The sequence below is a fragment of the Adiantum capillus-veneris genome, chromosome 16 (assembly GCF_014529385.1).
Source record: "Adiantum capillus-veneris isolate H3 chromosome 16, ASM1452938v2, whole genome shotgun sequence".
NCBI lineage: Eukaryota > Viridiplantae > Streptophyta > Polypodiopsida > Polypodiales > Pteridaceae > Adiantum > Adiantum capillus-veneris.
In genome coordinates, this window is record NC_140946.1 from 2,808,080 (window position 1) to 2,833,909 (window position 25,830).

At 42.4% G+C, this 25,830-nt stretch overlaps 1 non-coding gene across 1 annotated transcript; it reads left to right on the forward strand.

The window, feature by feature from the left end:
• Positions 1-10,872: 10,872 nt before the first annotated feature.
• On the forward strand, positions 10,873-11,034 carry LOC147438458 (U1 spliceosomal RNA). Its single transcript, XR_015184695.1, has one exon. It is a non-coding gene; the product is annotated as a U1 spliceosomal RNA (small nuclear RNA).
• The last annotated feature ends 14,796 nt before the right edge of the window (positions 11,035-25,830 follow it).

Here is a 25,830-nt window from a genome sequence, read left to right on the forward strand (position 1 = left end):
TTGCACAATCTTTGCCATAAATCTCTAGTTGTACATGCATCCAAACCAATGCGATAGACAGACTCACCAAGGTGTAACATGATCGTCGAACATGCAAGCTCATCCAAGTCCTCCCACTCATCGTCAGTCATAGACTCTGGCCTAGCATCCATGCTCTGTAGTGGCAACACTTGGACCAACTGAGTCAATGCTTCATGCATACCTGCTTTCTAATGCTCAAAGATTGAACCATCAAACTTTGTATGGAAAAGCACAAACCCTGACAATTACGTACATGCCAAATCCATGGCGATAACCTGTGACAAGACCAAGCAGAAATCGATCAACTGACAATAGCCAAAGCCTTGCCATCTCATACACCAAGTACTGTCAAAATACAACATAAGCTGGCATAAACTGTCTAAGAGAAGTGTCAAAAAATATGGCGATCAATGTAACAAGTGAGAAAAACCACTCAAATGATGCCAAAACACCTGCTCTAATCCAAGAGCACTATGTGGTAATCGATGAAACTATCATCAACAATCTCCCTCCTGAAGAGATTACCACATGTATGTCAAATGACATAATCTGATGAGCAAACACTATCACAATGCGATGCCAAAACACTATGTCAAAGCAACCAATGAGTGCCAAATGCAATCAAAACATGATTGCAAACCATGCGCATAAACAAATAAACTTGCAAGAAAAATCCGGCAGAGTTTCGACAGTATTTGGCTATCTAACCATAATAACCATACATGCAATAAACTTGCTCAGAACCATGAGCAAATCATGCACAAAATCCGCACTCAAGCATACATGAGCTGCCCCAAAGTCTCAACTCCCTAAACTTGGAAAACAATCCTATAATCCGAAACACAAAGTGCATCAACCGAACTCTACAAGCGAGGCATATACCAGCATAAACTTGGATGCAAACCAACCAAAATGTGGCACAAATTGATGTTCAAAACAACTGAAAATCAGCCCACATATGCCATTGCAAGGCGAAGAATACCATCCACTGAAAAGCGCACATCATGTGCATCCACATGGCAATATAAATGAGCATCAAGCATGTACCAAATGTGTATCAAGAGCATCCAAATCAGCTGAAAATTTAGCTCACAATCATGCTAAAAAGCTTGCAAATCTCTCTGCAAATCTGTGCACCACACTTTTTGAAATCTGCTCAATCGCATAAGTCAATGCACATAACCTGTGATGAATCCACTCTCGAACCTGAGAGTCCACATGAATGCATACATCCACGAAGTGTTCTCAATGTGTGCGCATAAATGTGTTGAAAATATCAACCCACACTCTTTTCACTGAGATCAAAACATCAATGCGCAAAAACAAGAGAATGAAAAAGCTCAATCCGAGCTTTCCGAATGTAGCAAATCATCACAATAGACATACATCATCTTCAAGTTTTTGAGTACGTTGCAGCCTACTGTCAGCCCATATCTATTTAACCGTTCAGAATTTGCAGAAACTTCCTTTTGCAAAGTTGTAGACCACGCATAAACGGTTGGGAGTTGAGGGAATGGACCTGAAATGTGATGTTTTTACAGGTCGAAACAGATTTGTAAAAATCTGCAGTTATGTACCCTAGACGTGCAGGCAATTTGAGTGACGTATCTCAAAATTGGTGATTATTTTGAGAAAACTTTCTTCTGCAAAGTTGAAGAGGACAAAAAATCAGTCAGGAATCGCTAGAATCGGCTTGAATGAAGACGTTTTATAGGCTAAAATAGATCTGCAAAAATGTGTTGCAGTTTTTGTTGCTTCTCTGTCTACTTTCCCACCAAGCTCCAATGGTGCTCCCAATCCTTGAGCTATGATACCAGTTGAAGTGTACGAGCGAGAGCGTGTGTGAGTGTGTGCAGCAATGGAGAAGAGAGGAGAAGAGGAGACCTTGTGTTTGCAGGGGCTAAAACTCACTCTCTACATGTGAGCCCCCTTATTCTATTATGTACATAATGAATAAGTATAGTGGGCAGGCACCTGACCTAACCGGCCACATGGGGCTTTACCCCAACACCAGCTTCCCAGCTTCCAATTCTATCAAAACCTCCTCAAAGGTCCCTTTCCCTCTAGTGTTGCCAATAGCTTCACTTACGTGGATCTTATGGTTTTCTCAATAGACAAAGCTCTTGGAAAGCATTTATAGGAGAATATGTGCAGCAAGTGATTTCATTGGATACAAAGATGCGGAGAAGATAGTAGTGACAAAGCAGAACATATGGTTATTGATATAGCTTGAAAGAAATTACAAAAACTACTTGCCTTCTGCTGCGATCATCCTCATGTTGGTGCTTATCGTCCTACTTGTGGTCGTGCTTATCGTCATGATCCTTTAGTTCTCTTCTCTTGCTCCAGGAAGTTGTGCTCTCGTCACTCTACCTAGGCTTTTGGTGTGTAAGTAGGCAACTAGGCTCCAATAGATCCTCCTCCCAACCTCCCTTTATAGGGTGGGCTCCTAGCCCCTTGCCCTAGACGGATCCCCTGTCTACACTGCCTAGCCCGGCCCGTGGCCGTAGTCCTTGCCTAGCCTAGTTCTTAGGGTATAGGACCCGTATCCTGACATTACTCCCCCCTTAAAGAAGAGTTTTCGTCCTCGAAAACAAAAGTGGGAAACTTCTTCTTAAGAACCCTAATGTTTTCCCAAGTGGCACCTTCTTCAGGTCGGTCTTTCCACTTGATTAAGGCTTGTTGTCATACATGATGGCGTGTACACAACTCATGATAATCCATAACACGTTCAGGCTCATGCGGTAATGTAGGAGGTTCAATATAATCGACCAAAACCTGTTGGTCAATGACGTTGTCGTCCCCATGTAACCTCTTTCGTAAACGGCTAACATGAAACACCGGATGAATGCGAGAGTGTGATGGTAGTAGTAGCTTGTAGGCACGATCACCAACTCGCTTGAGTATTTTGAAAGGCCCACAATATCGGGGAGATAATTTAGGTGTCGGTCCATTTTTCAGACTTTCTGAATGTTCTGGCACACGTTCAAATACTTCCTCCCCTTCTTCGAAGGTAACTTGCCGACAGTTCTCATCAATGTATTTCTTATACCGATCCTGTGCTTGTCGAACATTCTGACGAGCAAGTTTCAGCATATCCATGTGGTCTTTGGAGGAAATCCTTAACCTGTTGGAGTTTTTCGGTTGCCAACCCCACTGTAACTGGTGACCTAGGTTGAAACCCGTACATGAGCATGAAAGGACTAAAGCCTGTTATGACATGCTTAGAACTGTTGTAGGCAAACTCGAGAATAGGTAAGTATTCTTCCCAGTCTGTCTGTTTTTTGCTGACGTATGCTCTTAGCATATCCTCTAGCACCTGGTTAACCCGTTCCGTTTGACCATCTGTTTCTGGATGGTCAACTGTACTGAGGTTGAGTTGTGTACCCAATCGTTTAAATACAGCTCGCCAGAAGTGGCTGTTAAACTTTGGGTCACGGTCACTAACAATATTACTTGGCAACCCATACAGTTTGTACAAATTGTCCACAAATAATTTTGCTAGTTCTGGTGTCTTAACCATTGATTTGGTCGGAATAAACTTACATAGTTTAGTCAACCTGTCTACGACCACCCATACTGAGTCATGACCTCGTGTAGTGGTTGGTAAACCTACTATGAAATCCATGGAGATACTTTTCTATTTTCCATTGGGAATTTCCAAGGGATGTAAGAGTCCTCCTGATTTCAGGCGCTCTGCTTTGTTAACTTGACATTTTTGGCAATGCAAGACATAAGCTTGAACAAAGCCACGGAGACCTGGCCAGTAAAACTGTCGTCGTACGAGAGAGTAAGTTTATCTAATCCCCGGGTGCCCTCCACTTGGACTATCATGACATTCATAAAGAATTTGGCGCCGAATGTCTGTGTCTGTTGATACACAAACTCTCCCCTTGTGGAGTAGGTACCCATTGTCGATGGTGAAATGCTTCCATCGCTGTAGTTCATCACTTGATAAAGGAGAACTAGGTGTGGAGGTTAACTGCGCACTACCTGCGTTGGAGTGAGAAGGATCCCTCTTTTGAACATGGCTCCACACTTTGGAATATGTTTCATCTTGCTCATATTTGCCCTTAAGAGAATCTAAAAATTCACTACGAAGTTCCGTGAACAATAGCGAATTGATCTCTGGCATTCGACTGAGAGCATCTGCCACTATATTGTATCGGCCTCTGCGATACCTTAACTTGGCGTCATATTCTTGAAGGATCTCGGCCCACCTGGCTTTTCGACCCTTTAAATCAGTTTGTTGTGTAAACCATTTGATGCTTTCATGGTCAAACACAATCTCTAACTGAGCACCATACAAATAGTGACGCCATGTCTTTAAGGCAGACACGATTGCATAGAGTTCACGTTCGTAAGCAGAGTAATTCTGATGAGCTGCATCCAGCTTCTTACTGTCAAATGCAATTGGCCGTCCGTCTTGTAACATGACTGCTCCAATAGCACGGTCACTGGCATCCATTTCCAAAACGAATGGTTTCAAAGGATCGACAATAGCTAGGATAGGAGCTGTAGCTAATGCATTCTTGAGTGTTTCAAAACTCTGCTGTTGAGCGGCACCCCACTGAAAAGACCTACCTTTGCCTTTTAGTTGGTCCGTCATAGGTACAGCAAGGTGAGCATAATTTTTAACGAACCTTCGATAAAAACCTGCGAAGCCTAAAAACCTGCGTGGCCATTTCCGGATGGTATCCACTTTGGATTGATCCATGTATAGGCCATTAGCTGAAATGACATGCCCTAAATAATGAATTTCTTCCTTTAGAAAATCACATTTAGATTCCTTGGCATATAACTTGATTGCACGTAACAACTCAAACACCTGCCTGAGATGTTGTAAGTGCTCTTCTTCAGAAGCACTGTAAACTAGGATGTCATCGAGGAACACAATGACAAATTTGCCCAGATATGGTTTCAAGACACTGTCCATAAGTGTCATGAACGTTGCGGGCACATTGGTTAACCCAAAGGGCATCACCAAAAACTCATAATGTCCAAACCGTGTTCGGAATGCAGTCTTAGGTGTATCAGCAAGCCGGATACGGACTTGGTGATATCCTGACCGCAAGTCAATTTTTGAAAAAATTCGTTTATGAGTTAGCTTATCAAATAACTCATCGACCCTTGGCAATGGGTATTTGTTCTTAATTGTCACCGCATTTAAACCTCGGTAGTCTACGCACATGCGCATACTGCCGTCCTTTTTCTTCACCAAAAGTATAGGCAAAGCCCATGGTGAAGAATTGGGTTGGATAAACCCTCTGCTAAGGTAGTTAGCAAGCTGACGTTCCACTTCAGTAGCCTCTGAGTAACTCATACGGTATGGTGGTTTACTAACAGGCTTACAGCCTGCAGTCAATGCCATGTTGCACTGAACGTGTTGGCGGTAAACCTGTGGCAAATCATTAGGAAAAACATCTTGAAATTCCTTTAACAATTTTTGTAATTGATTAGCAACGTTTGCTTGTGTAGAATTAGAAATTGGTGGAATAGATTAGAGAGAAGCATGCGGCGTTGAGGAATGTTCAACAAACTCAAGATTGGAAAGAAAATGAGACACTGAGTAACACAAGAAAACCTGTTCTATTTCATTATCAGAAACGAGCTGCATCAGCTCAACAGTACAAATCAGTGGTGATGATGGTATATCCTTTTCTCCTAACAACAACACATGTGCGCCCTGGGAATCAAACATCAAACTGTTGTGCTCATAGCTACGCTTCAGTGATGGTCCTAAGCTATGCAACCACTCCCTACCAAGAACCACATCAGCCCTTTCCATGTTCATAACTTGAAAATCCAAACAAGTAGAGTACCCTTGTACTTCCAATGGAACAGCTCTGCCATTCATCATTGCTACTTTGTAGCGGTGGGTACGCAGAGTTTGAGGCAGTTTGAGTTTTTTCACCAATCCATAATTGATGAAATTGTGCGTAGCACCGTCATCTACCAAGATGCGCACCTTGTGCCCTTGCAGATATCTGTGCATACGTACTAACTCATGTGGTCCAAAGGTTTGTTGCCACATGGAAGCTGTGAGACAGCATTCATGCACCACCTCAGTGTGTGTTACTTCCACTGTAGAAAACTTGGAGGAAGACTCGAGAGGCAGTAGTTGCACCGTGTGCACTGCTTTCTCCTTCCCCTGGGCAGCAGATTTTCCCTTGGGACGATCCTTTTTGCCATGGCCTCTTCCTAAGCATTGAAAGCATAGCTTCTCTTTCTGTGTCTGATCAAAATCCTCAGGAGAGAGAGGACCCCTGGACCCCTTGGGTTTTTTAGATGCATCTGAATTAGCAACTATAAATTTTCGTTTATTGTGCCCGTACTGAGTGCGTGTATTATTATATGTACTAGCAGGCACGTGACTATTATGTGTTTTCTTATCATCAGGGTCATCATGAATATGTGCTTTCACTATGGCTTCCTCAAGTGTTTTAGGGTCTTGAGATTTGACGTACTTCTTAAGTTATGGAGTCAGACCTCGTATGAACCCTCGTACTTGCTGAAAGGTATCCAAGCCTTCCAACTTGAGGATGACGTCCTGATAGTGAGAGATATATTCAAGGAGTGATGGATATTGGCGCATGGAACATGTGTCCCAGTCAGTCCAATTCCGATCTGCCTCATTTGTAGGCAAAAACTCCTTGCTGAACATTGTTTCAAAGGCTGTCCAACTCTGCGGTATGATGCTCTTTTCCTTGAGAGACATCCACCATTTGTAGGCCTTGCCTTCCAGAGTTAAGCTCATTTGCAAAGCTCTTACTGCATCCGGAGTGCGCCATAAGGCGTGAATTCCATCCCATTTACTGAGAAAGATGTTCACTGCATCCTTACTGCGGTCCCGCTCTTCGCCTTTGAAAACTGGTGGTTTGAAATTCTTCAACAAATCATCTACCTCTTTGGCAGTGAGAGTATGTAGTGTTTCATTAGTTGGGCCTTCCACTTGTGTTCCATCGTGCTCATGCATGTGAGTGTCAGCCGGACTCTTAGTCTGTTGTTTCATCAATTGAATGAGTAAAGTAGAAAGTTTAGTAACATTTTCATTTAAAGCCTTGAAATTTTCGTCCATGACTGTCATGCGTGTTTGAAGTGCATGAAATTCTTGAATATCGAGCAATTCGTAAGTATCTTCTCTGCCATAGCGTCGCGGGTACTCTCCTTGAGAGTATCCGACCGCGAGCCATCATTGGCAGGAGCGGGAATACTTTGCTCAAAATCGAAATTCATGTTGATATCCGAATCCATGGCTACACAGTGCAGTGTAAGAAGTACTTAGAAAAAAAAAAAAAACCTGATCTCGGTAGTACTTGTAAAGTATAGCTACTCCGCATCGTAGAAGTGAATCGTCGTGCTAACTCCGCCTTGATTTCCAAAAAATACTCCTGTAGTCGTAGTTTTGCACCGTAGTCGTTAATTAGCTATGCTAATTACGTTGGTCGTCAAGGCTTTGAGCAATCCGTAACTCTGTGATGTTGGATATTGTTTGAAAACTTACAAGTTGTCGTCGACAAGCTTGACGTCCTTCGGCGAAGCTATGGTTACCGAGTATGGTCGACTCGGATGGTGCTTTGAAATCGTTGCAAAAACGCAGTAAATATTGTAATTTCTGTAGGTGGACCTTGGGAAGGTCGTCGTGATTTTAGGTTGGTCGAACTGCTTGGCTTGCTTCACTAGAAGCTTGCCGGCACTTGCTTATGCCGCCCCCTTGGTGGCAAGACTCGTGGGAAGGGCCACTGAGAGTGGCCAAGACTTAATTCAATGGCCCAAGGCCCTTTTGAATGTGAAATCTCAAGTGTTTTGAGCGCAGGTAGCGAGCAGGCTTCAACGACAAGGATGATGATGACTTGGTGGCTTGCACAGGCCGTCTATGGCCGCGACCTCGTATCTCTTCCCTCTCCTCCACAGGGCGCTCCCTTCAAGCCCAACTCCCCCCGTTTTCATGCACCACACAGTGGGTTCCAAAACGGGAAGAACTGTTCGATTTGGAAAGAAAAACGGCTAAAATTGGAAAAGGACCTTAAAAAGCAGTGTTTCTCACAAAAGGGGCATGTTTTTAGGGGCCAAAGATGACCACACCTAGAGAGAGAGTGGAGGAGAGTCCCAGGCTCTGATACCAATGTAAGAAACTAGGCAACTAGGCTCCAATAGATCCTCCTACCAACCTCCCTTTATAGGGTGGGCTCCTAGCCCCTTGCCCTAGACGGATCCCCTGTCCACACTGCCTAGCCCGGCCCGTGGCCGTAGTCCTTGCCTAGCCTAGTTCTTAGGGTACAGGACCCGTGTCCTGACATGGTCACACTCAAAAGCATCAAAATTCTCTTGCTCTAGGAAGTCATGCTTTGGTCCCTCTGCCTGGGCTTTTATTCATGCTCAAAAGCAGTAGATAAGCTCATGCCAAAAAGCATTAGATACGAATTCTATGGGACACAAAGATGCAGAGAAGCAGTGACAAATCTGGACGTATGGTTATTGATACAGCGTGAAAGGAATTGCAAAAATTACCTACCTTTTTCTTGGGTCGTCTTGTGTCGGTGCTTATCATCCTGCTTGTGGTCGTGCTTATCATCTTGCTTGTGGTCGTGCTTATCGTCCTACTTTGTTAGTTCTCTTCTCTTGCTCCAAGAAGCCGTGCTTTGGTGCTCTGGTCGCTTTACCAAGGCTTTTATTCATGCTGGAAAGCAGTAAAATCTCTTCCTCTAGGAATTCGTGCTCTAGTCCCTTTGCCTAGGCTTTTATTCATGCTCAAAAGCAACAGATACACTCATGCCAAAAAGCAATAGATACGCTTTCATCACGCTTTGCCCATTACCCGCCGCTGACACTATTACCTGCTTGTGACATGTGGCACACTTAACTTTTCAGCATCTATCAAAATGCCTCTATAGAATCATGGTAAACATGTAATCTGTGCTAAGGTGAAGTTATGCCTAAGGAAAGCTAAAGCTAATTAAGGTTTCAAAATTAGTTACCATATTTGGACGAAATGACCAATACCCATCTTAAAAATCAGATTGAATTCAACAGAATTCCACCCGAGAGGGACTGACTATCTTAGAGTCTCAAACTAGTTTCTAGGGAACAAGGATCATAGAGTGTCAAAAAAGGGGGGAATACAAAACTTCAACAATTAACATAGAATTAGCTAATCATACAATTAGTTCAAATAAAACACCATCAACGTGAGATCTCAAGTGTCACTATAGCAAAGCTACCTCAGTCAAAGTGTTAATCAACCCAACAAGACTAGATCCAAAATAACCAAGGACCAAAACATACAATATAGAATTCCATTAACAATTAGTAAGCTTAGTCCAAGATTCAAGAATTACTAAATCAATGCTAAGAGAAATGAGCATAGGGAGTTTCTAACCATGTAACCTTAACAGACTTGTGCACATTTTCTTTCAAACAATTGTGATTCTTGACATAGGTTAGAGGGTTCAATCTTTTGAAACCGAGCCCCCCCCCCCCCCCCCCCCCCCCCCCCCCCCAAAGGAATCTTTCATTATAGCTTTGCCCAGACTACATGCATCAAGAAACTAAAATCTATTGAGGTCTTTGATATTTACTACAAAGAATGAAGGCGTAGTACTTCACAAACCGCATAATTAAAAGCTCAATTTTGCCAAAGGTGTAGATGTTATACTTTCAGAGACATTTGAGTGCATAAAGGGTGAGGCACACAAAACACAAACCTCCCCCTAAACATGAGAAGGTGGAGGGACTCTCACTCCTCCCCTACACACAAAGAGGGTTGATACACAAAGTGCTGTGATTGTTGTCATAGATTAAGTCCACATGGTTGTCTTCATCATTGGAATTGTCAGTAGTAGCAATGTTGATTTTTTTTTGCCTTTATCTTTAAGAGGTTAGTAGCTCCTCACCCACCCACACATGCTATAGTCTCTGTCTTGTCTTGTTTAAGGGTGGATCTCACCAAAGCGCACTCATACACACAACCCTGATTTGAGAGAGTGCTTAAGAATTATAGAGCTGTAAACACGGTCTGTCTTTGCAGATAGAAATCAAGCTAAATGCGCACAAAACTATAGAAATGAAGCTAAAGAGCTGGCCTAGAAATGCACCAAAGTGGTACGAAATTACTCCATGGATATGTGAAATTGGGCATTAAGTGAGAACTCCCCCTTCCAACTCCATTCATGTGGGTAGTGGCACCACTGTGGTACATATCGGAGCGCTAACGCATCAAAGGAGAGATTGTCAAGGTGAACAGAGTTAAAGCTAATGTGCAATCCGTGGGGATTGCAAATCAGAATCGGAGTGGGGTTAAATGACTTGCTGGTTTGGTCGAGAGTTCTGGGTACTAACTCAATTTGGAATGTTGATGATTATTTGACCTCATCGGACATTCTTGTGGAGTACTCTTATAGAAGCTGATGGTGGTTCACGAACAACTGGTGTCATTTGAACGAAGGGGAGGTTGATGGCCTCATGGTTAGTTATGCTGGGAACCATAGGGAAGTAGGGACCTTATGGTTTTGCTATTAAAATTAAAGAATGATTTGGAAATGTTTTGAATTGTCAAATCGAACTTTCAGAGACTAACGTGACACTGTGAGCTCGCGTCATCTATATCATGTGTGGGTGGATAATGACAGCTGCTTTCCAACATTAATATGAACTATGTTCTAATGTATTATTTGGTGCTGACAGTTGTCCCACTTCTGGTACCATGGTGTTTGGTGTGCCGCTCTATGATCCCTTTGGCTCGACGACTCCTCTATCGTACATGAACGCGAGGAGTGTGGGGCTGATTTGTCCCATAAGCGCTGCTGGCAAGGGGCATCGGTATAAGACGGGACGTGGGTTGCAGGGAGAAGCATACTTACCTGGGCGGGGTCTATCGGTGATCAGCAAGGCCGATGGCCTAGGGTCGGCCTCTTCATTGCACTGCGGACGGGCCGCACCCTAGCATCTCCCCTCTGAGGGAGAGTGCACGTCATAATTTGTGGCAGCGGGGGCTCGCGTTCGCGCGGCCCCCATTTCAATCTCCTCGTAACTGTAAATTCCCTGTCGATGATGATGTGCTCCTGTTGCTGCAGTATGTGGTACGTCGGGGCTTGAAGGTCTGTGTAGCCTTGCCACTCCTGTCCTTGGGATTCCCTCCGCCCTGGTTGCTTTTACCCTTGGCTTGGGGCCCATTCCATGGAGCAGCAAGCAGCCCCGCGTATTTGGCTCTGGCTCTCCTGGAATCATGTGTTTCCTGCAGCAGGATCGATCTCTGTCATGGAGTAAGGGAGCCATCACAACATCCCACATGTATGCTTGCATCGTGCATTGCTATTTCCAGCAAGTTGTGCCAGGATGGTGCTTGTTCATCATGAGGAGGTATATATTTTGGAGCTCATGAGTCGGAGGGCGACCACCAATCTGCTCCCTGAAAAAGGGATGGACTCGGAAATCCTCCTCCTAGGGGTCTCTGGGAATCAAGCGTGATCTTGGAAGCACAGTGCATCGCCACATAGTCCACCCATAGCAGAGGTCCAAAAAATCGAGCAAGCGCCCACTCCCTAAGGCTTTTGGAATGCATGCAAGAGGATGGGATATGCTAAGGAGCCCCTCAAACAAGAGCCCACATCCCGGGCATCCTGCTCTACCTGAGAAATTTTGATTAATATGTCATATTTTGGAATACTTTAAAGTAGTATGCAGTACCAAACTTTTTTATATCCTACTGCTAGACAATAGTAAGCATATTAGCTTAGGGGAGACAATCAGCTCTTATCATACATTATACAATCCTGTGCATTTCTTGCATTATGAAGCGTGCACCCCGCACAATTCCACCCCTACCCATCACCAAGGAAATCATTGATCGTCTTACTTTCAAGCAAGACAAAGTGTATGCGCCCCAGAGATTTTCTCAACAAAAGCTTTCATGCGTGGCCAATAGAAGTACTTGCTTACCAAGGTCAAAGTTCTGTGTATGCCAAGATGTCTTGCACTACATGCAATCAGACACTAACACCCGGGGTAACAACTATCTCACCAACTTCCGAGTTGCAACAACTGATTTTGATCTATGTTTTCACTTGATTAGCCTTTGAATAAGAGGCCCAACCAGACGATTTACTCTCTGGTCAAGGATCTCAACCAGCTTTTGAAACGGTCCACCATACCCAAAAGATCATGCAGAGTGCTTCTTGATTCTTGCAGAGGTTCTCAGGGTTTTGGCTTTGCCCATGGCCATGTAGCCTCCTATACGCCTGGTGGATTTCTCTCCACTTGTATATGCAACTTCGTATCGGGATGGAGAGCCTTTCCCAGATCTCTCTCTCACACTTTTATCTATCTTGTCTCTTTCTAGTTCAGTGAGCTCTCTTCTCCACAGTTGCCTTGTGGCATTGTATGTTGTTCTCTAGCGTCAGAGGACCTTTTTGGAGTCAAGCTATACTGGAGGCATTCTGTCCCCTAGCTCTGAAGCCAGTCCATGCCTTCATTGCATCTTTCGCTACCTCTTCTGACATAGTATCAGTCTCGAACACCTTGGATGTTCGGTGTCGGTTCTTCTGACACCTTGGATGTACTTGACGCACATGTTTGCAATCTCTTGTGGGCAGTATTCTTGATATCCGACATAGATCTGTCGAGATCTAGATGACAAGTTTGCACACTGTGTCGGAAGTTAGTGGGGACAACTAGCCTACTTCTACAGTCAGCAACATGTGGAGGCTTCTCTCGCGCATCCCCCTCGAAGAGCTCCAATCTTGGGGTTGGTGCAGCCCATTCCGATTTTCAAGGGCATGTTGAAAACCCCTAAGCGATTCCAAGTTTTGATCGAATCTTGAAGGAAGAAAGTTACAACAAGAAGAGTAAATGTGCTCTTCCGAGTCTGTATGGAGTTTGGCATATTGTATCGAATTGTCCCTACAAGTTTTATCTTGACAGATGCCGAGGAGTGGCATACATATGGTTTGATCTTAGGAAGTTTTCTTGAGTAGATAGGGCTTGTGGGACGCGATGGTTTACCTGACAAACATAACCCTCAGGTGATGACCCTTGTAGTCTTTTATTCTAAGAAGATAAAGTTCACCGACGGTGTGATCCTCTTTGGGTCTCGAGTTTACCAGACTTAGATTTTCCAATTCAATTATAGAGGAAGTGGTTTTATTCTTGGTTGTCTCAGATTTCTTTCTGGTGGTACTTATTCTCTCTTTCCATGATTGAAGAGAAGGAGGACTTCCTATCTTTAAAAGGGGGGACTCACGGCTTCAATTGGAGCTTCTAGCTTTGGAGCTTCCACTGATAGCGGTTGCTCTATTCTTATGTAGGGTTGAGAGTTATCTCAGAGCGTAATTTTGAGGATAGCCCTTTTTCAGAGGGAGATTCCACGTTATTATCTCTGGTTGACTTCTGGTGTTCCGTTCAGTGGAGTACCTTGCTCAATGTCTTCTCGTCCTTGGTTTCCTTGCCTGCTTCTTGTGACTTTTGTATGGTGTACTTTCGATGACGGATGTTTTTCTTCCAGATTGGATCCCTGGAGGCTGTTCCCCTTAGTGTGTCCTATTTCTTTATCCATAGAGTGACATGGAATTTCGTAGTTGATAGTAGTACTTCTTGGGTGACGAGCCAATTGCAATTAGCCATGGAGTTTCTTTTCTCAATGGGATGATGTTCTTTATGATTCTTCCAGATTTGGCTCCAGGTTCCACATGTATATAGTATCGGAGTCATCTATCTTGGCTGATCCACTTGAAGAGGTAGAGACTATTGGAGACTTATGATAATTATCCAGGTCTGGATGTTCTTTGTTCAAAGGAGGATGTGGGGCAGCTTGAGAGTCAGTTTTAGTACTCCTTCCTTTCAGATATTGTGGTTCCACGTACATCGGGCATGATTGACGTCTATTTGGTGACTTTCTCTACCACCTTGTTATTCTCTTGCAGACCTTGGGAAAGTATCTCTTGATCTTGTTGTATTAGGTGCATTCTTAGTATTGATGTGTGTACTTTTTTGTTGAATGTATGTTCCCTATTCACTGTCAGAATGGGGAGATATTCTCTTAGGAGGTATCTCAAATAGAGGAAGATCAACAGTAGTTGTCACTTTCAGTTTTGACGAAGTCTTTTGGATATATTTTCAACTGGCCACAATCAAACCTTATGGCACCACAACCTCTAAGAGTACGGGCTAGTCTTATTACAAACTCCATTGCAACGCCTCTCTAATTTCCATAAACAATTTGCAATAGATTATATAATCCTGTGCATTTCTTGCATTTAGCATTATGAAGCACGTACTAAGCACAATCCCACACCTAGCTCTCAACAAAAGCTTTCACGTGTGGCCGATAGTAGTACCTGCTTACCAAGTTTTGCATATGACAAAGTGTCTTGCACTACGCGGCAATAAGACAAGTAAAATTTCAAAATAGCCAGCAAAATCTATAGGGTGCATACACTTTGCCTTGCTTGAAAGTAAGACCATCAACGATTTCTTTTGTGATGAACCGGGGAATTGACTCCTGAACTATCTCACCGACTTCCAAGTTGCAACTAACTTTGATCTATGTTTTCACTTGATTAGCCTTTGAATAAGAGGCTCAACAAGGCGATTTATTCTTTGGTCAAGGATCAACTCAAGTTCAAGAGGAACATATCAAGTAGTATCCTCCATGTTAGCAAGTTTTCTAAGAGGAATAGTGTGCTCATCTTTCCCCAAAACTTCTTTTGAATGGCTACTATGGAACAATGGATGAATGGTAAGATATGAGGATAGCTCAAGCTTATAGGACTCCGCACTTATCTTCACCAAGTTTTGGAACGGTCCACAAAGCCCAAAAGATAATGCACAATACATCTTGATGGAAAGAGTTTCAGATTATTTTAAGATATACCCACATGCTTGCTTGCAGCCCTCGAGATTGCCTATGCTCGTAAGCAAAAAATCTTGCACAATCCTATTGCAATCGTCAGCACGTAGATGATCATCTATGGATTACAACTTAAGACCTTGAATATAGCCAGAGTGAGTGATTTTGGCTCATAATCAATGTCACAAAGTGATGGTGTGGCATGCCCAATTGGAAGGAAAGTGACCGAGAGGACAAGGAGAAACTGATCTCCGAAAGAACTTACAGAAGTTTTGGGCGTAGGGTCTAAAAGAAAAGGACGGGATTTCAATCTAAGCTACCACCCAGCTTATGGAGCATCGATCGAGGGGCCTAAAACCCTAAAACCAAAAGCTTGAACTTTGAGGCTGATTTTTGTAAATCGCACTTATATGCTTACGTGGCAGATCGTATGAATGCTGATGTGGTAGGACTATACGGATTTTACAATGTTTTGTGTTGGTTGTGCTATGTGGTAGTCTGAACAAATATTCCACATTTTATGCTGGCAGCTTTTGACAGTTTCTACATTGGCTTTTGTGACCAGATGCTTTTCGGGTTAATTATTTTAGGGTAAAGTGCTATTGGGGTTCTGCTTTTGGGCAACCCTTGTAATTTTATAAGAGCCCTTGGGGCCTCACTCTGCAGAGCATCTAGATGCAGAGTGTGAGAGCAAAGGACCCTTGGGAGTTGTATGAACTATCACCCCTATTCACATGTGTAGAGTTGCTATGAGACAATATAGGAGATACTTTTCCAAATTACTTTGATAAATAAAGACATGCTTGTAACCGTCAATGGTTGACTATGTATTTTATCTATCCAACAATCTCAAGATGCTTCGAGGATGACATGGATGACTATATTTTCAATCATGAAAAAGCCATTTTTGGGAAATAAAAAGGTAGGTGGGGGTGTTCACTTAATAATTATGTGACTATCACATGAGTGCAACAGAAGGGGGTATTAAATTTCTTTTTTTCTCACATTTTCACATACAGAAGGGTACCATAACATGGAATTGGAAAAATATATAGATTGAATAAGAAAAGGGTGTGTTTTATTTTTCAAAAATTTAAAGATATGGAGTTCTAGAAATAGTCCTTTTACGCACATGATATACACATTTTATATGTAGTGATCCCCCCGAGTCTGTTTCACGATGACTATCAAATGCCTCATGAAAAACTATTGAGATAGTGCAAGTACTCTACAAAAAGTTAAGCTTATGCGTGACTCTTCACTATGGTTCTAGTAGGTATGAATATTTCCATGGGTATCAAGTGGCTACGATCAACCCTTATGGCAGCATGACCTTATTACAAACTCTAGAGCATGGCTACTCCACTTTCCATTAAGAATTTGCAATAGATTAAAGAACCCTACACATTTTCTCACATTGAGCATGATGAAGTGCGTACTACACACAATCCCACACATAGCTCTCAACAAAAGCTTTCATGTGTGCCCAATAGAAGTACCTACATACCAAGGTCAATGTTTTGTATATGCCAAGGTGTCTTGCAACACTACGTGCAATAGGGTAATCAAAGTAAATTGCACAACAATTAGCCAAATCTACAAGGCAGACACTCTTTGCCTTGCTTGAATGTAAGAACATCAATGATTTCCTTGGTTGATGAATAGGGGAATTGACTCCTCAAGTATCTCACTAGATACCAAGTTGTAACTAATTGATCTATGTTTTCATTTAATTAGGCTCTAAATAAGAGGTCCAATAAAACACTTTACTCTTGGTCACGAATCAACTCAAGTTCAAGTGGAACATATCAAGTAGTATCCTCCAAGATAGAAAGCTCCTTAAGTGAAATAGCTTGTTCATCTTGCCCCAAGCAGTCGTTTGAATGGCTATCGTGGAACACTTATGAATGCTAAGGTGTGAGGGTAGCTCCAACTTATAGGACTCTGCACTTATCTTCACCAAGCTTTGGAACCAAAATACCCAGAAGATAATGTAGAGTATTTCTTGGCGGGAAGAGTTTTAGAGACCTCAACTATTCTAAGATATACCCACATGCTTGATTGTAGCCCTCGAGAGTACATACGTTGGTGTTGGAACTTGTGACTCATTCGAGTTAAGGAGATTCTTGTTAGAGTGGGGTTCTCAGGGTTTTGGTTTTGTCCATGGATTTTTCTCCTGTATTTTGGATGCTTCTAAATGCTACCGAGGCCCTCTCCACATGTTCCCACCTTTTCTCCTATTTATTAGTTCATGGGGACTGATATGTGGATCGGGCATCTAGCCTATGACACTATATAGAGAGCATGAGGGTGCCTCTCAGGTGCAGTGTGCAGCCCAACAGGGCACCCATAGTGGTTGTCCTAGGCCACAATAGTAGCGAGCTATGTAGAGGGGGGATGGATCTGCATTTTTGTAGGTCTCTCCCTAGTGTTTCTTGTAGGCTTCATCTTCAATTTAGCACCACTGCTCGGGGCAGCCTAGAGGCTTTCCTTCGTGGCCCTTTTAGGGTAGTGGTATCCTAACAATCTCAAATGGAGGGCACTCACTCAATGATGGTGCATTTTTCGTGTCAGGTTAGCAGTATCCTAGCGATCGTAGATGGAAGGCACTAACCCAATGGTGGTTCCATGCACAATAAAGACTTAATGACGCATTGAGGGAAACATCACATGATGGTCTTGGTATATTTTGTCTTTCTCTCTTCTCGATCATTCTAGATAGCTCCTGTGAGGTGCATCTTGTTCTGTCAGGATGCTTGGGGTTGTTGCATATCATGAGGTAGAGCCAGTGGTCTTTTGTGCAAGAGCAGATGGTAGTAGGAGTAGAATTTGTGTGTATTGGGGGTCTATCCATAGAGGGCATAATAGATTTATGATGGACCACCCTTGGCCACTTGTATATGCAGTTTTGTATCAGCATGGAGAGCCTTCCCAAATCTCCCTCTCTCTCTCTCTCTCTCTCTCTCTCTCTCTCTCTCTCTCTCTTAGCTATCCTATCTCTTTCTAGTTGAGTGAGCTCTCTTCTTCACAGTTGCCTTGTATATGAATGTGGCATTGTAGGTGTTCTCTAGTGTCAGAGGATTTTTTCAAAGTCAAGCCAAATTGGAGTCATGGTGTCCACTAGATCTGAGGTCAATCCATGTCCATTGCATCTTTCGCTATCTATTCTGACATGGTATCAAGGCCTTGGTGTTTCGATCACCTTGGACATTTGGTGTAGGTTGATCTAGTGCCATATTGGACTTGATTAAGAGAGAGAAATCTTGTTGTGTTTTCCGAACTTTTCTCTGATTTGGGGTTTATATGGGTATGTTGAGGCTATGGACCCTCGTCTATTTTTTTCTTTCGCTATCTATTCTGACATGGTATCAAGGCCTTGGTGTTTCGATCACCTTGGATATTTGGTGTAGGTTGATCTAGTGCCATATTGGACTTGATGAAGAGAGAGAAATCTTGTTGTGTTTTCCTAACTTTTCTCTGATTTGGGGTTTATATGGGTATGTTGAGGCTATGGACCCTCGTCTATTTTTTTCTTATCTTCTACCCATCTCAACCTCAACCTCTCTTCACTGAGGGGAGGCCCATGGAGGATTCAGGATGTGGATCATTCTTGGATTGCTTTGGTTTTTCTTGATGGAGGTTTGTTGTCGTTTCTTCCCACAAGGGGAGCAAGCTTGTGGCTATCGGATCTAGGAGGGGATACATTTTTTTTGGATTTCTTCTTTTGAGAGGCGTGTGTTTAGACAACAGTGGGATCTTCATTTTAACACTTATGGAGCGGATTCCTATGATTGTGTTTTCTTTGAGGAGATGGATTGGCTTATTTGCTGTGTCTTCTGCGATTGCACTTTTAACTTGGAGTTATTGGTAGTTTTATCCCTGTGGAAGCTTTATGTAGGTTGATTTGGACTTCCAACCTTGTCTTGCACAGACACATGTAGACTTTTGCTCCAAGGAGGGGTAGCAAGTTGATGGCTCAGCTACACCTTTGTACTAGGTTGTAGATTTTTTATTTTGTACCACCTTTACACCTTTGTTGAGGTATGGACAACCCCTATCTCCATGTTCTCTCTTTAGTAACAGTAGTGTGGCCCAATAGATTTGTTCACTCCTATGCACTTTTGTGAGCTTGTCATTAGTATTTAACGAATAGGTTTTCAATCTCTTATGGGAAGTATTCTTGATATCCGACCTAGATTTATTGAGATCTATATGACAAGTTTGCACGTTGTGTCAGCAGTTAGTGGAGACATCTAGCCTAATGTCTATCACAGAGGAAGTGGTTTTATTTCAAGTTGTGCAGGTGAGACTTTGGACCTTCCAATGAAAATGGTTGCTCTATTCTGACGTAGAGTTGAGACAAAGCTATCTCAGACGGCACTTTTGACAATACTTATTTTTCAAAGGGGGATTTCACGTTATTATCTTCAGTTGAATTTTGGTGTTCCATTTAATTTTTGGTGTGATGGTTTCTCTTCCGAATGCATCAGAGTAGGAAATCCTATGTTTTCCTTCCAGATTGGATCCCGGAATGCTATTCCATTTAGTGTGTCCTATTTCTTTATCCCTAGACTGACATAAAATTTTGTACAAGTGGATAGTAGTCCTTCTTGGGCTAGGAGCCAATTACAATTAGTCATGGAATTTCATTTTCTCAATGGGATGATGGTATTTATTATTCTCCCAGATTTGGGTCCAGGTTCCACAAGTATATAGTATTGGATTCATCTATCTTGGGTGATCACGTTGCAAAGGTAATGATTGTTAGAGATTTGTGGCAGTTATCCAGATCTGGATGTTCTCTGTTGAAAAGAGGATGTGGATCCAGCTTGGGAGTTGGTTTCCGCGGACAACATCCTTTTAGATCTTGTGGTTCTACGTACATTGGGGCATGATTGACATCTATTTGGTGAGTTTCTCTAGCACCTTGTTCTTCTCTTAAAGAGCTTGGGAAAAACAACAACCACCAATTCAGTCACTAACAGTACCTAAACAAGTCTGGGTTAAGAAGGGAGCGGTTGCACAATTACAACAAACCAAGCTTAAAGCTACCTCTAAACCCCGGGAACAAACCCAGCCGAAGAAGTTTATTGTTGCACAAGGTAATCAAGTGCATATCTGCATTCTAAAGCAACACAACAAGGAACTCCCTTTAGTACAAACCCCTCATATCCAGCCAAAACCAAATCCATCTAAACCACGACAAAATGTGAAGCAGATTTGGGTACTCAAGAAATCAGGGCCAACTTTAAAAAAAAGCCAACTCAATTTTGGATAAACAAAGGCCAACACAAACGACATATGTGAATCTTGGATTCAAACAAGAATGTCACCACAAGCTGCAACACGGACCAGAAAAACAAAGGTGCCCATTGTCAATCAAACAACGAGCGGCAAGATTAGAAAGATTATTATTTCAACGCTCTACTATTGGTACTATCCTGTTAGGAAACCTAAACATCAAATACCAATAAGCGAATTTCTTCTACCCTCCTCTCGCAAAGCATTAACTTTTCCCATGCATTGACCGAGTATGCATATAGGGCCACAGTACATGGCCTACATTAGCACACATAGATGTCCATGCACAACACATACCCTAGGGTGATACACCGTTGTCCAAGGGGATTCCGGCTAGGGAGGGGGGAGGCATTCTCAATGCGAATCCAACAGACTGAAAAGTACAAAACAGGGCACTATTTTCTCTGTTTTTGGGCTTTGTTGCGTTTGATTGCAGAAATTTTTGGTGAACCCAAGTATATATGGCCTTATCTAATGTGATTCTATAGGGGTATGAGGACAAATGCCAAAAATGAGCCTCTAGGTGTTTGCGTGTATATATATATATATATATATATATATGTAAAAAATAGTAGTTTTTATACAAAAAATGAGAAAAATAGAGCAATCCAACCAAAAATATTATAAATGAGTGTACATAGCAGCTTATTGTGTTATTGTTTATTAATTTTGATTTACTGATATTTTTTGGATTAATTTAGTTATTTTTTCCTATTTTTGTTAATTTCTTGGAGAAAAAAATAGAAAAATAAAAAAATCAAGTGAGATGGAGACGTAATGACAAAAGAAAAATACAAGAGTGATCAACAAGTCAAGGGAAACATATGGTGAAGTCGGGTTGCAATTATGAAAAAGTTGCAGAAAGCCCGATCTGACCAGTTTTTGGATGAAATGGCAAATTTTTCAAAAATGGGACAAACGGAGTCCAAATGGAGAAATTTTCGAGCCTAAGGTGTATTTTGCTACAAAATAGGAGCACATGTCAAATTTTGTGGCAAGTGGCCCAAGGACCCCCGATATAAGAATTTTGGGTCCCACTTACTACCTCATTTTGGGCCCCCGATATAAGATATTATGGGGCCCACTTACTACCGCATTTTCACTATTCACAGTTAGAGAGAACTTGAGAGACCTAGAGCACGCAGATCTTCCACGACTTCATACGATGCACACGGGACACCGACCGACGCCAGACATGAGAGGTAGTCTCGTTACCATGTGCTCTTCTTGTTCTAAGCTAACTTCAACATGAAAAATCCACAAAAGCGATAATGTGGCATTGACGGGAAGAGACCGAAATGGGATTGTAACAACCACTAACCCGATGGCTACAAAACATAAAAGGGGATTAGCCCTAGGCTAGATGAGCATGTTTATGCCCTCCAATGCTGGTTTAGGTCAGCAAGAAAAACCCTAACTTCTCGAAGTCTGCAGTAGTCAATCTGGAACAAGTTGTTAGAATGGCACCAAACTTCATGAGTAGGTGCTCCTCGAGGTTATCTACAAGCCCATGTAATTTCCTCCATAGTCAAAATACTAGAAGTAGGTCAAAACATCAAGCTAGGCATCGGACATGCAAAGCGTCATTTGGCTCTCACGGCCAAACAATACGTCCGTTTGCCACGAAACTTCACGAGCATCATCCACATGCCATCAACAACCAAAAAATATGGTGAAGCATCAAGGAAAATTGTTTGCAACCATCTTTTCACAAATAGATGCAATTTGAGCAACAAATCGCCAAAAATGGTATTTGTAAGGCCAAAGGCTACACCAAAGCCATGGAAAGGTGCCCTACTGCATCTACAAGCTTGGGTGATCAAGTTCAAGAAGAATCATCGCGGAAGTCATCACCAAATTAGGAAATCTGAAATGCCAAAGAGGAAGTTTCTATGCTAAATATCTGACTTTTTTAGTTGAAAACTAGCAATTAGGGCTTAGGACACAAGCACAAGACACTCCAAAGCATCAAATTCAGTTTTTCTCAAAGAAGACATCATATACATATGATGTCTCACAACCAACTTTTGCACAAGAACAAAACCTTCACATTGAATTCACAAACACATTGTGCATACTGTAAACATGAAGCCCACACAATTTCATAGGGTTTGGAGCTAGTTCGGGTGTCCAATGCCCAAACAACACAAAGTCTAGGCCTAACTCAACAAATTGGCCTTAGACCTACCAAAAGTTATCCCAAACAGGTGAAACTTGACGCACGCACTCAAATTTAACTTTTTCATCATAAGCATAGTCACCATATAGTATAAAAGCCATATGATCAATTTGGACCATTTTGAGCAAGCTTGTGACCACTTGGACCCAAAAATTAGAAAATATTGGCTTAGGACACAATCTACGGCCCCAACCACATGAATCCACCTCTAAATTAAAATCTGAGATGATTAGAGAGTTATCCATCACCTAGGGATCCTACAGGTCAAGTTTGGGCCAAAAATCTCAAAGTAGACATCATCGCGTATGATGTCTCTAGAGGCCAAAATGACCAACTTGGGAGAAAAAAATTGCAAGTTAATACTTGTCTAAGCACCTCATGAAGCATTCCAAGAATCCTAAACTCTTTCTACATTGAAAGAATTTGATCTAGCCATGGAGCAGAAGATCAATGAAATCATGAAATAGAAGAAACACTCTTGCAAGGGAAGACCCCCATTGTGGTCGGTAGCTCACCATATGGCACATTTGTTACTAACCAATTGTTGATCCATTGAAAAGGTATGAAGTATGGGGAATTTTTTGCCCTCATGGATAGCTTTTGCCACAAAAAATGACAATTTGCGCGCTGGGGGCACTCTTGATATGGCTTGCCTGATGTATGACAAGTGTTGCACCATACTGGGGTCCTTACTTCATGGAGTGATCGGAACTACTTACCCAAGAGAAGGGGGGAAAACAATGCACCACCTTGTATGAGTTCGTAAAACTCGCAATCTCGTCGACCAACACAAAGATTGCTTCCACGAGCTAGGAAAGGTATGTAACCTAGATCATCCTGAAAGAACATGTATCCTAGCATCATATGCATGTGTAGGAGAGGAAAACCTAAACTATGTGTATGACAACTCCCTACATCTCCTCTAACTATGCTTGAAGCACAATTATGAGAGAAACAAACCTATCCAAGGGGCAAAGGATGAAGAACCACTTATATAGCCCTTGCGTATGTGTGGAGTCTAGCAAAGCAATACGTTGCAAGGGATTGAACTGATACGTGAGATTTGTTATGTCTTTTGAACTGACCTCCTTCCTGCATGAAGTATCTCTTGTTGACGCTCTTGCATCTTGGTAATGTGATCCATCATGGATATCGTTAGAAAATTGATAATGTGGCAATCCGACACAAGACAGATAGTGACACGTGGTAGATCGCTCAGAAAATGCAACGGTTTTACACTGATTATGTGGTAGCCATACAACACTAACATGGCATGCTTTTTGGTAGTTAAAACTTTGGGTGCGAGATTTTTGTATCGATTTTGTTTGGCTTTAGTGACTATAAAAATAGGGGTCTCTATTGGCACATCAGTGCATGGTTGTAGTGTGACTCCTTGACAGTTGTACAATGTGATTTATCAATATTAAAAAAAGTAACAAAAGGAATGCCAGACTTGGGGGCCAATACATTTGGAAGTGGAATTCTGCCACTTCATGTCACGGCTACTCTTTGGTTTCAATTTAAAGTGTTGAAGTTTTTAGTTCTTTTCATGGGTTGTTTTTAGATTATAGCAGAAGCTCATGATGTTGAGGTAAGTCACAGTGTGGAAATTATTGTGAGATTTTGTCCAAAACTTCTTGAGTATGTGCATTTTGAAAGAAGTGATTTGTTTGAACGGTTGAATTTAGCAAGGAAAGCGAGCTCTATTAGACTATATATATGTTAGTTTTGGATGAAAACTGGGATGATGGATGAGAGTGGTTATAATAATTGTGCAAGCAACACGGGCGAAAGTCCTTTGGGTGAGCGTCCTCTCCATATTATGTGGGCGAAGTGGGGACAACAGGTGGGGATGAGCATCATACACGAGCACAATGGTCCATGGGGATCTTTTGGGGGGCAGATGATGGAGTGGGAGAGCCTGCCGTAGCAGGTTGAAGTGACTTGAAGCGGGGGCTTTCCAATCAGCACATTGAAATTTGAGAGAGAGAGAGAGAGAGAGAGAGAGAGAGAGAGAGCGGTTCTCCTTTAAATCACATCATCCAGCAATGGGAGTAGAGAGGTTTGAGCTTTATATCTGCAGCCTCAGCTAGTGGGCGACTTGGTAGCTCGTAGTAGAAGCCGGATGAGAAGGCCTCAGAAAGGGATATGAAGGGGCAGCATACCTATAGTCTGTCACTCTGAGTCTGTAATGGGGAAGTAGCCTGTAGGGTGGTGGTTGTCGTGACGATCAGCACGAGAAGAGAAGCAGAAGGACTCATGGAGACGTCAATTTTTTGATGCTCGCCTCGAGTTGGCCAAAAAGGGACAATGGGCGAATCCATGCGCCGCCAATTGGCGCTAATTCTCATGGCGCTCTTATAGTCAGCAACATGTGGAGGCTTCTCTCGCGCATCCCCTCGAAGAGCTCCAATCTTGGGGTTGGTGTAGCCCATTCCGATTTTCAAGGGCATGTTGAAAACCCCTAAGCGATTTCAAGTTTTGATCGAATCTTGAAGGAAGAAAGTTACAACAAGAAGAGTAAATGTGCTCTTCCGAGTCTGTATGGAGTTTGGCATATTGTATCGAATTGTCCCTACAAGTTTTATCTTGACAGATGCCGAGGAGTGGCATACATATGGTTTGATCTTAGGAAGTTTTCTTGAGTAGCTAGGGCTTGTGGGACGCGATGGTTTATCTGACAAACATAACCCTCAGGTGATGACCTTTGTAGTCTTTTATTCTAAGAAGATAAAGTTCACCGACGGTGTGATCCTCTTTGGGTCTCGAGTTTACCAGACTTAGATTTTCCAATTCAATTATAGAGGAAGTGGTTTTATTCTTGGTTGTCTCAGATTTCTTTCTGGTGGTACTTATTCTCTCTTTCCATGATTGAAGAGAAGGAGGACTTCCTATCTTTAAAAGGGGGGACTCACGGCTTCAATTGGAGCTTCTAGCTTTGGAGCTTCCACTGATAGTGGTTGCTCTATTCTTATGTAGGGTTGAGATTTATCTCAGAGCGTAATTTTGAGGATAGACCTTTTTCAGAGGGAGATTCCATGTTATTATCTCTGGTTGACTTCTGGTGTTCCATTCAGTGGAGTACCTTGCTCAATGTCTTCTCGTCCTTGGTTTCCTTGCCTGCTTCTCATGACTTTTGTATGGTGTACTTTCGATGACGGATGTTTTTCTTCCAGATTGGATCCCTGGAGGCTGTTCTGTCATAAAATCTAATATCTAACTAACCCAAATGATTTTCTCATATTAAATTGATCACTTAATATGGGAGAATAAACGGGAACAAGTGTTAAGATATAGGTGTGTGCTTATAGATCTATCTCAACACGGGGCCAATGGTAAAGGGGCCCAAAAGGGAGATGGTCTATCAAAGAGCAAGGCTAACCAATGGAGCATAAGACCTTAGGGTTAGCTTCATTGAAGACCTCCAATAAATGTATGTAAAAAGTCCTTTGACCTTAAGTAAGCTAGGGCTGAGCTTGAGGTGGGA